We start from the raw sequence: 15178 nt of genomic DNA on the forward strand, positions 1-15178 counted from the left end.
CTGCTGTGTTAAGATCATGGGACGCTGTATTACCAGGCTCTGGCCCATCAGGGTCCTGCCTACTCTTTTTTATAGAGTTAGAGATCTCTAGGGGTCCCGCACGGGGTACCCATGTGAGGCTTACCTCCTGCCCACTGTGGCTAGTCTACACATCCATGTGACTGCTACTGTGAAGGAGCTCCTTTTTTCCCCCGCTGTTTCCGTTCCCCGTACACACGGGCACTGGTTTGCGGGTTTTCCTCGCCCTACCGCTGGCTACACCGGTCTTGTATGTAGGTCCACCTCTCCATACGGTCCCGCTACTCACAGGCACCTGTGCTGGCTGCTGTCATGCTGCAGCCACTCGTACCGGCTTCCTCCAGCGGGGGCTAGCGGGTCCACGCCGTCTCCGTACTTCCAGCGCCATGGACCCATCTAATAATTTAACCAAAGGATTAATAAACAGATTTTTATGAAAAAACATAGAAATTAGGTGCAGGAGCAGGCCATTCAGCCCCTCGAGCCTGCACCGCCACTCAATTCAATGGGGTCCGTGGGGTTGTACCCGATACGTCTGGATTTTGCTGTGTAGGCGGTCAAAACCCGGCTCCAACGCTCTCAGCGCTCCTGGCTGCTCATTTATCTCAGACCGCTGGGACCGCCCCCGGTACTCACGGTACTGATCCCTCGCGGTCGTTGCACCCTCCAATGCCCTCAGTTCTGGGCACTCCTGCTTATATGGTCCTTAGATAAGGGACGTATCAGATATTAAAACTGATAATAAACAGATACTATACTTGATCTTAGCCAAAAAACCAAGAAGCGATCTCTGTAACTAAAAAACCCGCTGGCACCGACCCCGGTACTCACGGTACTGGTCCCTCGCTGTCGATTGCAGCCAGTCAACTCCACTGCAATGTCCTTAGTTTGTGAGCCTCGGCGCTGGCCGGTAGCGCTGATTCAAGCCAGACTCGCTTCCAAAGCGAGACTGGCATACTGGCTGAGAAATGAATTTTCCCCTGGTGCGGGAGCGAAGTCGGGCACAGGTGTTTTCCCCCTCTCCGGGAATCGATGTGCCGTTGCTGCTCCTGCCGCTGCCGGCTGCCGTTGCTGCTCCCGTTGCTGCTTCTGCCGGCTGCCGCTGCCGCTGCCGCTGCCGTTGCTACTCCTGCCGGCTGCCTGCACTCCGCGGTTCTCCCGCCAGCTTTCTGCAGCTTACATGGACCCGGTCCATGTCTGCACCTAAAGGGTAAGTGGAAGGAACGCAGAGTCTCTTACCTGCTGTTCCCGACTTTCCATTCTCCCCTCCATGTAGCGTCGGTCCTTGGCTGTTGTCCGAGTTGTCGGACTGACGGCTCCGGAGTACTTCCTTGTCGGCGTTTCCCCGGAGCTGAAGTCCATTTTATCCCCTAATTTTTAAAAAAGGGGGCAGAGCACTAATACAACCTACTGTTTTGTAGGTTGTTGGCTCTGTTTTTCTCCACCCCGTATGGGGTGAAGTTGGCACTCGCTCCCGTTATGGGAGACAGTGGTGCCGACTTTCGTTGCTGGTGCCTGCTGCTGTTCAGCGGCAGCTCGGCAGCCTTCATGCAAACAAGAAGAAAGGTAAGGAAATTTCTTACCTGTTCCGCAGCCCCAGGCCCATGTAGCTTCGGTCTTTGGGGCTGTTGTCCGAGTTGTCGGACTGTCGGCTCCGGAGTACTCCCTTGTCGGCGTTCTCTTCCCGGAGCTGAAGTCGCACGAACTCCCGCTAAGGGAGACTGTCGTGCCACCGGCCGTTGCTGGCTGCCTGCTGCTTGCAGACTCCTCCCCCGCCAGCTTTCAACAGCCTTCTGTATAAAAAAGGTAAGTATGGAAACGATGTTCCCTTACCTTACTGTTGCAGGTTCGAAACCCTGCAGTTTGGGAGGAACGTCCTTCCTCCCGACAATGACGAGTTACAATGCGTGTAGCGTAATGACACGCATGCGTTGGAAGCGGGTTCTTCACGTAGTCACTCACGTGACTCCGAAGTAAAATCACAATACATTTATCAATATTAAAATCAAGTTGATTAAAAACAAATAAACAAAAAACAAAAAATACACGAAACATTTAAAGTAATTAAAATCAGGGTGAACATGGTGGAAGTTATGTTGGGTATGCTAATCTAAACAGGTGTGTTTTGAGTTGTGATTTGAATTGATCGATAGTGTCCAGGTGACGGATGGGAGGTGGGAGAGTGTTCCAGAGACGTGGGGCAGAGCAGCTGAAGGCTCTGGCACCCATGGTGCTGAGTCTAAATGTGGGGACAGTTAAAATTGCAGCTGAGGAGGAACAAAGTGACTGGGAAGGAGTGTATGGTAGCAGCAGGTCAGAGAGGTATTAGGGAGCAAGGTGGTGTAGGGTTTTGAAGGTCAGCAGTAAAATCTTGTAGTTAATCCGGTGGTGCACAGGGAGCCAGTGGAGCTAAGTGAGGATGGGTGTGATGTGGTCCGATGATCTGGTGCGGGTGATGATCCGGGCTGCAGAGTTCTGAATGCATTGGAGGCGATGAAGAAGTTTATTGGAGGTGCAAGTGAGGAGGGCGTTGCATCCTTCTAAACTCCAGCAAGTAGAGGCCGTCAAACGCTCATCAGATGTTAACCCACCCATTCTTGGGATCATTCTCGTAAATCTCCTCTGGACCCTCTCCAATGCCAGCACATCCTTCCTCAGATATGGGATCCAAAACTGCTCACAATACTCCAAATACTGCAATCTCTTATAACCATAGACCTCTTCTCACTCTTTCCACTGAGGGTGGTAGGTGCCCAGAACGTGCTGCCGGGGGTGATGGTGGAGGCAGACATGGACCAACGTTTAAGAGGCAATTAGACAAAAATGTGAACATACAGGGAATAGAAGAAGTAGACTATGTACAGTGTGAAAGACAAATGAAATTGTAAAGCAATAAAATGAGTTTGAAAGGGGAACAGGATGTCTGTTTATCTGTCATGGGGTGGGATTGAGATGTATTTGTCAATCTGTGTCTTTTGGAGGTGCATCATTTATAATTCCAACATGCATCGCTGGGGGCTGCATTCATCAACAGCCTGCATGTGTGGAGCAGAACAGCAAACAGCGCAGCATGCCATTTTCGACAGCCTGCCCTGGTGGAGGGGTAGACCTCATGGCTCTCGACAACAGCACGTTGAACTGGCTACAGTGCCTGGAGGGTGCTATATAACCTCTGCTGCCTCAAACGCACGAAGAAGAAGAAGCAGAAGAAGAAGTAGAAGATTTATAATTGTTGTAAGCCTTTTCGGAAGAAGGAAATATGCTTAGGGGCCTGCAAAAGAAACAACACATCAAAGAAAAATTCTGAATAAAAGGAGCAGATTAATCTTTGTTCGGGGATCCAGCAGATTGCTCTGTGATCACTGTATTTGACGCTCTTAAATAAAGTCTTGATTGCCTTAACCGATCTTTGCGGTGTGTTTGAAAATTTTCTTTAACAGCAGGCAAATGGGATTAGTTTCATTTGGCATTGTAGATGCCACAGACATTATAGGCTGAATGGCCTGTTTCCATGTTGTACTGCTCTATGTTCTAAATTCTAACATGCAAAATATCAAAACGCGCAAGTATCGATAGGATAGACAGTCAGAACATTTTTCACAGAGTGGGGCAAGTTTTTTTACCCAGAGGGTGACGGGTGCCTGGAACTTGCTGCCAGAGATAGTGGTGGAGGCAGATACAATAATGGTGTTTAAGAGGCTTTTAGATCGGCACATCGATATGCAAGGAATGGAGGGATATAGATGGCGTGACATAAGTTTATCTTGGCATCATGATCAACAGAGACATTGTGGGCCGATGGGCCTGTTCTTGTGCTATATACAGTATTTCTATGTTCTATACAGGAGCCAATTACCTACATGTCTTTGGAGTGTGAGGGAAAACCGGAGACACAGAGGAAACCCGCATGGTGACAGGGAGATCGTACAAATGTCACGGAGGTACACGTGATGATGAACTATACTAAACTAAACTAAATAAATCAGCACAGACAACGTGGGCTGTTGGGCCTGATTCCATTCTTTACAGCTCTATGAAAAACTAAATTCAGGATCTGTGCCAATTTCATGAAATAGATGTCAAAGTGTTCTCCCTCTATGTGTGGATGATTCATTTTGAGTTTCAGCATTAACAATAATTACACCCTTTTCCCCTGCTGTTGAAATTATATCCAGCGCCAATCCAATTTAATGAGCAAACCACCACTCACTTTTCTGAGGCCAGTTTGCAGCTGGTTAAAAAAAGTGCCTGTGAGGGACCAATTATGAGCGTGAATCCAGCACACATTCAGCTACTGCCTCAGAGGAAATGTTTAAATCTTTACCAACTCTCATGGCTGGTGTAAGATTCCACAGCACATTAACTACGAGCAACAGGAGAAATTCCAGAGCTTTAGTCCTTACAAATGGTGTCCTGGGTTACGTACATTCTGAATTCATCCTGATCTCCCTATCTCTACAATGGATACATATCGGACAGCACAGTACAAAAACTGTCCTGACTGTGACCTTAGTGTTACTAATAGAAATTTTGGGTTGAAAGATACAAGATGGTACCGAAAACGTGGCGACATTTGTGTATTGACTCAGTGTGGTCTACTGTCTTACATCCATGTATTTAGTATGATTGCGCCTCATGTATGGAAGGATCCCCAATGAACAGTTTGCAAAGAGAGAATTTCACTGGTCTGAAGAAGGGTCTCGACCCGAAACGTCACCCATTCCTTCTCTCCAGAGATGCTGCCTGTCCCGCTGAGTTACTCCAGCATTTTGTGTCTACCAGAGAATTTCACTGAACAGGTTCCGTTCCGCGTCGGCACTCTTCTTCAATCACCTATCCAAGTTCTCCAGGGATGCTACCTGACTTTCTGAGTTATTTCAGCATTTTTTGCCCTTTTCGTAAGCCAGCATCTGCAGTTCCTAGTTTCTACAAGAATTTAACCGTTTTGTTTCAGCTTTGTTTTAGAGGTGCAGCGAGGAAACAGGCCCTTCGACCCAACCAGTCTGTACTGGCCAGTGATCACCCCGTAGAATAGTTCTATCCTATGTACTGGGGACAATTTACAGAATCCAATTAACCTACAAACCTGCAATGCCTTTGGGATGTGGGAGGGAACTGGAGCACTCTGTACAAACAGTCCAGTAGTCAGGATCAAACCTGGGTCTCTGGCACTGTAAGGCAGCAACTCTACAGTTGCGCCACTGTGCCACCCTTTCACTGTACTTAAATAGTCTGAGATACACAAGATAGTAGATTACACCGTGTCAGTACACAAGAGTTGCCATGCAGTACTCAGCTGAGTATAATCAATATAAAGTGACATTAAATATTGTCACCTTATATTCAATGACAATAAGGTACATTTGAAGCATTGAAGCCTCTGTGAGAATGCTTGCCCACACAAACAGAAGCAGCGAACAGTCTAGCCTGTCATTAAGTATCTGGCCCAACACTACCAAGTCCCGTCATCTGCTCAGTCCCATCCCTGAGCAAAGATGCGTTGAGTGTGCTTTGCCATCTGGTGCCATAGACACGGAGACAGCAGATGCTGACAAGGCCTTTCATGTGGAATCTGCTTGTTGTTCAGATGTCCCACGGAGCCATGTTGACACAGAAAACCTCCTTGTAAACACAGAGCTGGGGTCTGGCTCCCAGTTAAAGTTTATCGCCTGAGCGTCTCATCGAACAGCTCAGCGTCAGGTCTGCCTTCCTCGCTCCTCTCAGCAGCTTCTCCAGCCCTGCTGTTCACTGAGTGTTAGCAGGAAAACAGAGGGTTTCCTTTTATTTTTATCTTGGCTTCAATCCCTGGCTGCAGTGAGTTTAGACTTTGGAAATACAGCGCGGCGACAGGCCCTTCAGCCCTCCGAGTCCACGCTGACCAGCAATCACCCCAAATTCACAATTTTGCACACCTCCAGATTCAAGGACCCAACTGTTATCAGGCAACTGAAACATCCTATTAACACCGAGAGAACAGTCCAGAGCTACTATCTACTTCATTGGAGACACTCAGACTATCTTTGATCGGACTTTACTGGACTATCTTACACTAATCGTTATTCATGTTATACCCATTATCATGTTGTGGATGGCTCGATTGTATTGTCTTTCCGCTGACTGGTTAGCACGCAACAAAAGATTTTCACTGTACCTCGGTACACGTGACAATAAACTAAACCAATGAATAAAACTAAACAAGCTAATTTACAATTTTTAATGAAACCAATTAACCTATAAACCTGGATGTCTTTGGGATATGGGAGGAAACTGGAGCACCCAGGGAAAACCCACGCGGTCACAAGGAGAACGTACAAACTCCATACAGACAACACCCATAGTCAGGATCGAACCCAGGTCTCTGGCACAGTAAGATAGCAATTTTACTGCTGAGCCACCGTGCTGCTCAAAGTGACTGGGAAAGTGACTGTGGAAGGGAGAACTAAAAGCCCATTCTGTGTTATATGTGCAAAGTGCACAACATTGTAGGTTTCTGATTATTTTGACTCCGCCGTTAGCTTTGCAAGCTTCTGTGCGTGTACGTCACGTCACTGTGCATTTAACACTCACAACAGGGGGCAAATTTTCTAAATCCTGATCACCTCATTTGCAATCACATCCAGCAGTGAGCAGACTTGCAAATGATGCCTTCTTTAATTCTGCATGGATTTTCTCTGGCAATCAAAACTGAAAGAATAAGAAAAGGGAAACAAACTGATAATTAGGAGCAGAGGTAGGCCATTTCGCTCTCTGGAATCTGTTTAAACATTTCCTATCTAGTGGGGCCATAGTGGTGCAGCTGGTGGAGCTGCTGTCTCGGAGCGCCAGAGACCCAGGTTTGATCCTGACCTCGGGCACTGTCACATGGAGTCTGCACGTTCTCCCCGTGACCTGAGTGGGTATTCCCCGGTGCGTAGGATGGATGATAATTTGTGGTGGAGGATGGTAATTTGTGATTCAATTCAATTCAATTTTATTGTTATTGCACAAGTATAGGTACAACGAAATGCAGTTTAGCGTCTGGTCATAGTCATAGTGCAAGGTAGGAATTAAAAATAAATAAAAACAATAAAAATACAGAAAAATACAGAATAAGCATACATTAGAGTAAGAAGAGTACTGGTTAACAATGTGGATGGAGAGACCAAAGATATCTAGTGACGGGACTCCGATGGGACAGCAATGTAAGTGTGTTGTTGAAAAAGCTGTTCCTCATCCTGCTAGTTCGAGACCTGAGGCTCCTGTACCGCCTCCCTGATGGTAGGAGGGCAAACAGTCCATGGTTAGGGTGGGAGGGGTCCTTGATGATCTTCCTGCCCCGTCTCAGACACCGTTTTCGGTGGAGAGCATCCATGGCAGGGAGTGGGGCACCAATGATGTACTGAGCGTTTTTCACCACCCGTTGTAGTGCCTTCCTGTCCGCTACGGTGCAACTGCTGTACCATACCGTGAAGCAGATGGTCAGGATGCTTTCGATGGTACAGCGGTAAAAGTTGGTCAGGATCTGGGGGGACAGGTGAACTTTCTTGAGCCTCCTCAGGAAGTAAAGGCGCTGCTGTGCCTTTTTGATCAGTTTGGAGGTATTGAGGGACCAGGACAGATCCTCCGAGATGTGTACCCCGAGGAATTTGTAGTTGGAGACGCGCTCCACCTCAGTCCCGTTTATATGGATGCGGATATGTCTGCCCCCTCTGTTCTTCCTGAAGTCAACAATAATTTCCTTTGTCTTCTTGGAGTTGAGGACGAGGTTATTGTTGGCACACCAGGCTGCCAGGTGCTGGACCTCCTCCCTGTAGGCTGACTTGTTGTTGTCACTGATCAGCCTTACCACCGTGGTGTCGTCGGCAAATTTAATGATGGCGTTGGAGCCATACTTAGGGATGCAGTCGTGGGTGAAGAGGGAGTAGAGGAGAGGGCTGAGCACACAGCCCTGTGGCACGCCGGTGTTCAGTGTTATAGTGGAGGAGGTGAGGTTATTGACCCTAACAGACTGTGGTCTGTTGGTGAGGAAATCCAGTGTCCAATTGCAGAGGGAGGTGGAGATGCCAAGTCCGCTGAGTTTGGTGATCAAGCTGGTGGGGATGACAATGTTAAATGCGGAGCTGAAATCAATGAACAGCAACCTGATGTAGGTGTTATTGCTGTCCAGGTGGGTCAGGGCTGAGTGTAGGGCTGCCGATATGGCGTCCTCTGTAGACCTGTTGGTCCGGTAGGCAAACTGATGGGGGTCCAGTGTGGCTTTGAGGTGAGCCAAGATCAGCCGCTCAAAGCACTTTGCAATGACAGGGGTGAGTGCCACTGGGCGGAAATCGTTGAGACTCCCTGAAGCTGACTGTTTGGGCACTGGCACGATGGTTGAGGTCTTGAGGCAAGTGGGGACAACACCCTGGGCCAGTGACAGATTGAAAATGTCAGTGAGGACTAGGGATAGTTGTCCAGCACATGCCCTGAGCACCCGCCCGGGGATGCCATCGGGGCCGGCAGCTTTGTGCTCATTCACCTTGCTCAGTGCATCTTGTACAGCAGAGGTGGAGAGACTGAGGGGTTGTTCGTTCGGGGGTGGGGCAGCTTTGATGGCTGGAGTTTTGTTGTCCCGGTCAAAACGAGCATAGAAGTGGTTTCACTTGTCAGGAAGGGATGCGTTGTCTGGGGGGGGGTGTTAACTTTATGGTAATCGGCAATGGATTTGATTCCTTGCCACATGCGTCTGGGGTCGGAGTTGTTTTGGAAATGCTCCTCGATCTGCCGTTTGTGATTGAGTTTAGTGTTCCTAATTCCCTTTTTCAGATTGGCCCTGGATGAGCAGTATCCCTCAGCTAACTTTATTGAGTCTTTAATAAAGGCACATGTCAAACACGTCCCAGTAATGACTGCATCTAGTCTTCAGGCGTACTGGAACCAAGGGAGGAGCAAGGGGAAGATATCACAGTTATACGGAGATGACTGGGCGTGGTTAGTGGTATTGAGGTAGCTACAATATAGGTTGCATGCATAAACCATCTACAAGCACTATCCTTAGATAGTTTAGATTAGATTAGATTTGATAAGATTAGATTAGACTTTTTTTGTCATTCGGACCTTTCGGTCTGAACGAAATTTCATTGCCTGCAGTCATACATATAATAATAAATAACAAAACACACAATAAACACAAATTAACATCCACCACAGTGGATTACTGTGGACTGGAGTCTGTTCGCCATCCAGGCCACCTTTAACTCCCAAGTGGACATTAACACATACACCTCAAGGCAAGTTTTTCGATCTGCAACGTCCAATTGTAGTTACGTGTGATGCTTCCCGCTTCGGACTCGGTGCTGCCTGCCTGCAACTCCATGATGACGGCTCGCTGCAGCCCATTTCTTATGCCTCGCGTACCATGACAGACACTGAGCAGCGCTATGCACAAATCGAGAAGGAGCATCTTGCGGTTGTATTCGCCTGCTCTAAGTTCAAGGACTTCCTTTTTGGTACCAGGTTCACCGTCGAGACAGATTATCTACCCTTGGTGACCATCCTCAATAAGCCCATCCACATCTCTCCAGCTAGACTCCAGCGCATGATGTTACAGCTCCAGCAGTTCGACTTTCTGATCGTGTACAAGAGGGGCACCGAGATGCATGTGGCCGACGCACTGTCCCGGGCCCCCCGGTCCTCCTGTGACAGGCACCCCTACTAGCAGGAGGATCTGCAGGTACTAAATGTCAACTTTGTTCCCTCTAAGCAGCTGCAGTGCCTGGTTGAGCCAACGACCCCGACCTGCAACAGCTTGCAGCTGTCATCCAGCGGGGGTGGCCCAGCAGACGCACCTCACTGCCTGCGGGCGCCCACCCTTTCTTTCTGGTCCGCGACGAGCTTGTGCTCCGGGACGGTATCATCATCATCAAGGGTCACAAGGTGGTCGTTCCTGCCTCCCTGTACGACTTGTACTACAACGCTGCCCACATGGGGCATCCCAGAGCCGATGCCACCGTCTCACATGCCCAAGAACAATACTAGTGGCCCGGCATGGCCAAGTACATTAAAGCCCGAGTAGCCTCCTGTCCTGATTGCAACACTCTTGCCCCACATCAGCTGTGCCAGCCACTTCTGCAGCAGCCTGCGCCTGCCATGCACTGGACCTCTCTGGCTGCTGACATATTCGAATGGCGAGGCAAGCACTACCTGGTGTTGGTTGATTGATACTCGAACTGGTTCGAAGTGGACCTTCTCCCTGCTATCACCTCTGAAATGGTTATCAGTGAGCTGCGCAGACACTTTGCTACCTTTGGGTCCCCGGTCCGCTTGCAGACCGACAACGGCCGTCAGTTCGCCAGTGCAGAATTCCAGGCTTTCGCTGTGAAGTGGAACTTCACTCACTATACCAGCAGCCCCGAATACCCGCAGAGCAACAGCCTGGCCAAGCGAGCTGTCCACAGTGCCAAGAATTTACTCGAGCAGTCTCGTCTCTCCAATGGTGACTTCTACCTGGGTCTACTAAACCTTCGCAACATCTCTACCATGCGATCCCCTGCCCAGCGTCTGATGTCCCGCATGCTTCACCCACCGATGCCGATCGCCCAACAATCCCTGGTGCCCAAGGTCCTCCAGCCTGCCGCCGTTCAGCAACAGATTGCTCACAAGCATGAGGTACAGCGCCGCTCTCATGACAAGTCCTGCCGCCCGCTCTCAACACTACTGCCTGGCCAGGGGTCGTCCGCATGCAGACAGCCACCGGATTCTCTCGATTCGCAACCGTTGTTGGTATTGACGACTCCCCGAGATCTTACCTGGTTGACTTTGATGGAACTGTCTACCGCCGGAGCCGCCAGCACTTGTTGGCCATTAACGAGCCTCTGCCTCCTCCTGCGGATCCCTACGCTCCTCTGTTGCGTTTCAAGCCTGTCATTACTAATTACCCCACTGCTCCCTGCATGCCCCGGTCAGTTCACTTGCCGCGTTCTCCTCCCTCTGCGCTTCCTGCTTTCAGGCAGATGATCTCCTCCCCTGCTCGTTCTCCTTCTCCTCCTTCTCCCCCGTCTCCTCCTCCAGGATCACCCGTGCCGGCTGGGTCACCTCCCGCATTCCCGGTTGGGTCTCCGTCGACTTTCTCCTTCCCGGCTGCTATTGCTCCGCCTCCTCTTCTATTTGGTGGGGAGGGTGATGGTGCTATATGCACACGCTCGAGTCGGGTTGACAAACCTCCTGTCTGCTACGGTGATTTTGTTTAAATTTGCATGTGTTGTATAATCACTCTGCCACTGTTATAACTTCAGTTTTAGATTTCTAAGGGAAAGGATGTAAATGGTTTATTTATGCAACCTATAATGTAGCTACCTCAATACCACTAACCACGCCCAGTCATCTCAGTATAACTGTGATATCTTCCCCTTGCTCCTCCCTTGGTTCCAGTATGCCTGAAGACTAGATGCAGTCAGTACTGGGACGTGTTTGACGTGCCTTTATTAAAGACTCAGTAAAGTTACAGTTTGTCAGGCTTAACTCCTTTACAGTGCTGGTGTACAGGCGATCGCTGGTCGACATGGACTCGGTGGGCCGATGGGCCGGTTTTCATGCTGTATCTCTAAGGTAAAGTATAAAGGGTCTGTCCCACTTACCGTTTTTTCAGCGACTGCCGGCGTCATATCAGTGTCACCAAAAGATTTTGAGCATTTCAAAATTCAACGGCAACAAAACAAATGTTGCGTCATACGGCATCACACCGTGTCACCACCGCATGACGCCACGTCACGCCACGTCACCTCACAAATTTTTCGGTGACTTGATATGTCAGTCAATGATGCCAGCTGTCGCCGAAAAAATCGGCAAGTGGGACAGGCCCTTAAGGCTAATGCCCCTCTCCCACTTAGGAAACCTGAACGGAAACCTCTGGAGACTTTGCGCCCCACCCAAGGTTTCCGTGCGGTTCCCGGCGGTTTTTGTCAGTCTCCCTACCTGCTTCCACTTCCTGCAACCTTCGGCAACCACCTGTAACCTCCGGCGGTCTTTCAATTAGATCCCCTTTCCGATGTCTAAACCCCAATGGATGTAAACTTGTTGGCATAATCTCTCCCCATATAGTGCTTTCACCAGCCTGGGACTCAGTCTGGTGAACTTATTTTCTGCTCTCTCATAGCCTGTGTATCATTTCATAGGTAAGAAGTCCAAAAATACACACAATACTCCAGGTGTGGTCTCAGCCAGCTCCTGCAGGAGCATTCATTCAGAGAGCTGTACAGCACAGAAATAGACCCCTCGTCCCAACTCAACCTGGCCATCCTAATGGCTGAACCAAGCTGGTCCAAGACAGCATCTCTGTAGAAAAGGAATAGGTGACGTTTCGGGCTTAGACCTTTCTTCAGACTGAGAGTCAGGGGAAAGGGAAACAAGAGATATAGGCGGTACCTAGAAGAAATGAATGGAAGATATGCAAAAGACACTGGTAATCAAGGAAATGTGGGGCCGACAATTGTTGGTGACGACAAGTGAACAGGGTAACTCAACAGGACAACAGTAAAACTAGTATGATGATTAGGGTGGGGGAGGGACAGAGAGAGAGGGGATGCAAGTGTTATTTGGTTAGAAAAAAATCAATTGTTAGCTACCCAAGTGAAATATGGGATAATGTTCCTCCAATTTGCGTGTGGCCTCACTCGGACGGTGGAGGAGGCCCAGGATAGAAAGGTCAATATGGGAATGAGAAGGATAGTTAAATGGTTTGGCAACCGGGAGATCATTGTAGGCCATGGTGGACTGAGCAAAGGTGTTCAGCGAAACGATCGTTGAGTTTGCGCTTGGACTCCAAACCTTTCCTATCCATGCACCTGTTCAATTGTCTTTTAACTGTCATAACTGTATCCGCATCTACCACTTCCGCTGGCCACATGTTCCATGAGCCTACCACCCTCTGTGTGAAAACATCCCATTTTTCCCCTCGTTCCTAAAACCCATTCATAAAAAGGGCTCATTCCAAAATATCCACCCAAGATACCAAGTTGCCATTAAAATACTTGTTGTATCTTTGGATTCCCTTTTACTTTATTTGCCTGCCAAAGAGATCTCTAAGTCATGCTCACGTCTGCTCCTTTTTCCTGTTTATTACCAAAAATTGTAACCCTTGCCAAAATATCGTCAATAATATTATGTATTTGAATTCCATGTGGCTTTTTTCATTGGACTTGAGCTGTGAACCCAAATGCCCTCATCCACTCAACCTGATGCACCCTCAAAAAGCTCCAGTACTCTTGTCATACACCAGTTCCCTTCCAGACATAGAACATAGAACATAGAAGAGTACAGTACAAGAATAGGATGAACGTGTAAAAATGAAGTGTATGGATAGATAGGGTGTGCACAAGGGAATAGATAGGTTAAGTTCACAGTCTTTTACTCAAAGTAGGGGAATCGAGAACCAGACGACATAGGTTTAAGGTGAAGGGGGAAAGGTTTAATAGGAACCTGAGGGCTTACTCTTTCACACAAAAGGTGGTGAGAATATGGAATGAGCTGCCAGAGGAGGTAGTTGAGGCAGAGACTGTCACATGTTGAAAATAAATTTGGACAGGTAGATGGATAGGAAAGATTTCGAGGGATATGGGTCAAATGCAGGTGGGTTCAGCAGAGATGGGGCATCTAGGTTGCCACTGGCGAGTTGGACGAGTTTCCGTGCCATCCGACTCAATGAATCTGACAATCTCCTTTAATGACTTCAGATGGACTCTGAGGCATAGCACGGTTTTGTGCAAAAACCCTGTTACGATGGGTGGCACAGTGGCACAGCAGTAGAGTTGAGGCCTTACAGAACCAGAAACCTGGGTTCGATCCTGACTACGGATGCTGGCCATACAGAGTTTGTACGTTCTCCTTGTGACCGAGTGGGTTTTCTCCGCCTGCTCCGCTTTTCTCCCACACTCCAAAGACGTGCAAGTTTGTAGGTCAATTGGCTTCTGTAAATTGTAAATTATCACTAGTGCGTAGGACAGTGCCAGTGCACGGTGGTTGGCGGGAACCCGGTGGGCCGAACGGTTTGTTTCCACGTTCTGTCTCAAAATTCTAAAGTCTAAAGATGCCTATGATAATAAATTCAATCTCTTTCTCCGCTAATGATATCTGCCTCTTCGACAGCTGGGCTGCAACATGTTACCTTCCAGTTTGTGAAGGCCATTCTTGGGCTGAGGGAATTCGGTAGATTAGAACCAGCACATCACCATCTCTGTCACCACCTCTTTTAAAGCTCTGAGATGTAGGACACCAGGTCCCTGGGAGTTGTCATCTCTCTCTCTCTCCCATTAATCTCTCCAATGCTATTTCTTGACTATTAATATTTTAAGTTCCTCCTTCTCAGCAGACACCCTAATTCCCTATATAACACGAAGAGTGATTTGAAAAGAAAAGAGTCTCCTTCCCAGAATAGGGGAATCGAGAAATGGACAACGCAGGTTTTAGGTGAGCAGGGAAAGAATGAATAGGAACCTCAGGCGGTAACTTTAATACACAAAGGGTGGTGGGTGTATGGAACAAGCTGCCGGTGGACGTAGTGGAGGCAGATAATATTGCAATGTTTAAGAATCCATTAGGCAGGTACATGGATAGGGCAGGTTTAGAGGGATATGGTCCAAATGCTGTCAGGGTGGATTAATGTAGATGGGACATATTGGTCGGTGTGGATAAATTGGACCGAAGTGCCCGTTTCCACACTTTGCGACTCTATGACTGTGACTCTGTGTCTTTACTATTATTTTTGCCCATGTCTGCTGCCGCTGCATTAAACAAAGGATTGCCGATCAATTCAGAGAGCTGTGTGAAGTTACTCCATTAATCACTGCCATTTCCTGACCTTCCATCCCCCTCCTGCCCAAGGGACACACCATGACATATAATAGAACCATTTGTTATCCATCTTTCTCTCCCTTGCAAGCTTATGCTTTGCCTATGTGATGTGTGTGCTCCTCCAACGCTGAATATTAAAATCTTCACATTTGCTGCTCTTTTAGACAACATTAATAGCCTCTTCATTAATCTAACATAAGACATGCAGCTTTGTAGGTTTGCAGATCTGAAGAAGGCTTCCAACCTGAAACATCACCTATCCTTTTCTCTCCAGTGACGCTGCCTGACCCGCTGAGTTACTCCAGCACCTTGTCAGAAAGGTCAGAAATGATTGGAGCTAAATTAGGCCATTCAA

The 15178-nt window shown here is 48.3% G+C and overlaps 1 pseudogene; it reads right to left on the reverse strand.

Annotated features, from left to right (window-relative positions):
* Positions 1-701: 701 nt before the first annotated feature.
* LOC129696820 (U2 spliceosomal RNA) lies at positions 702-806 on the reverse strand (annotated as a pseudogene).
* Between the last annotated feature and the right edge of the window lie 14372 nt (positions 807-15178).

The sequence above is a fragment of the Leucoraja erinacea genome, chromosome 4 (assembly GCF_028641065.1).
Source record: "Leucoraja erinacea ecotype New England chromosome 4, Leri_hhj_1, whole genome shotgun sequence".
NCBI classification, from domain to species: Eukaryota; Metazoa; Chordata; class Chondrichthyes; order Rajiformes; family Rajidae; genus Leucoraja; species Leucoraja erinaceus.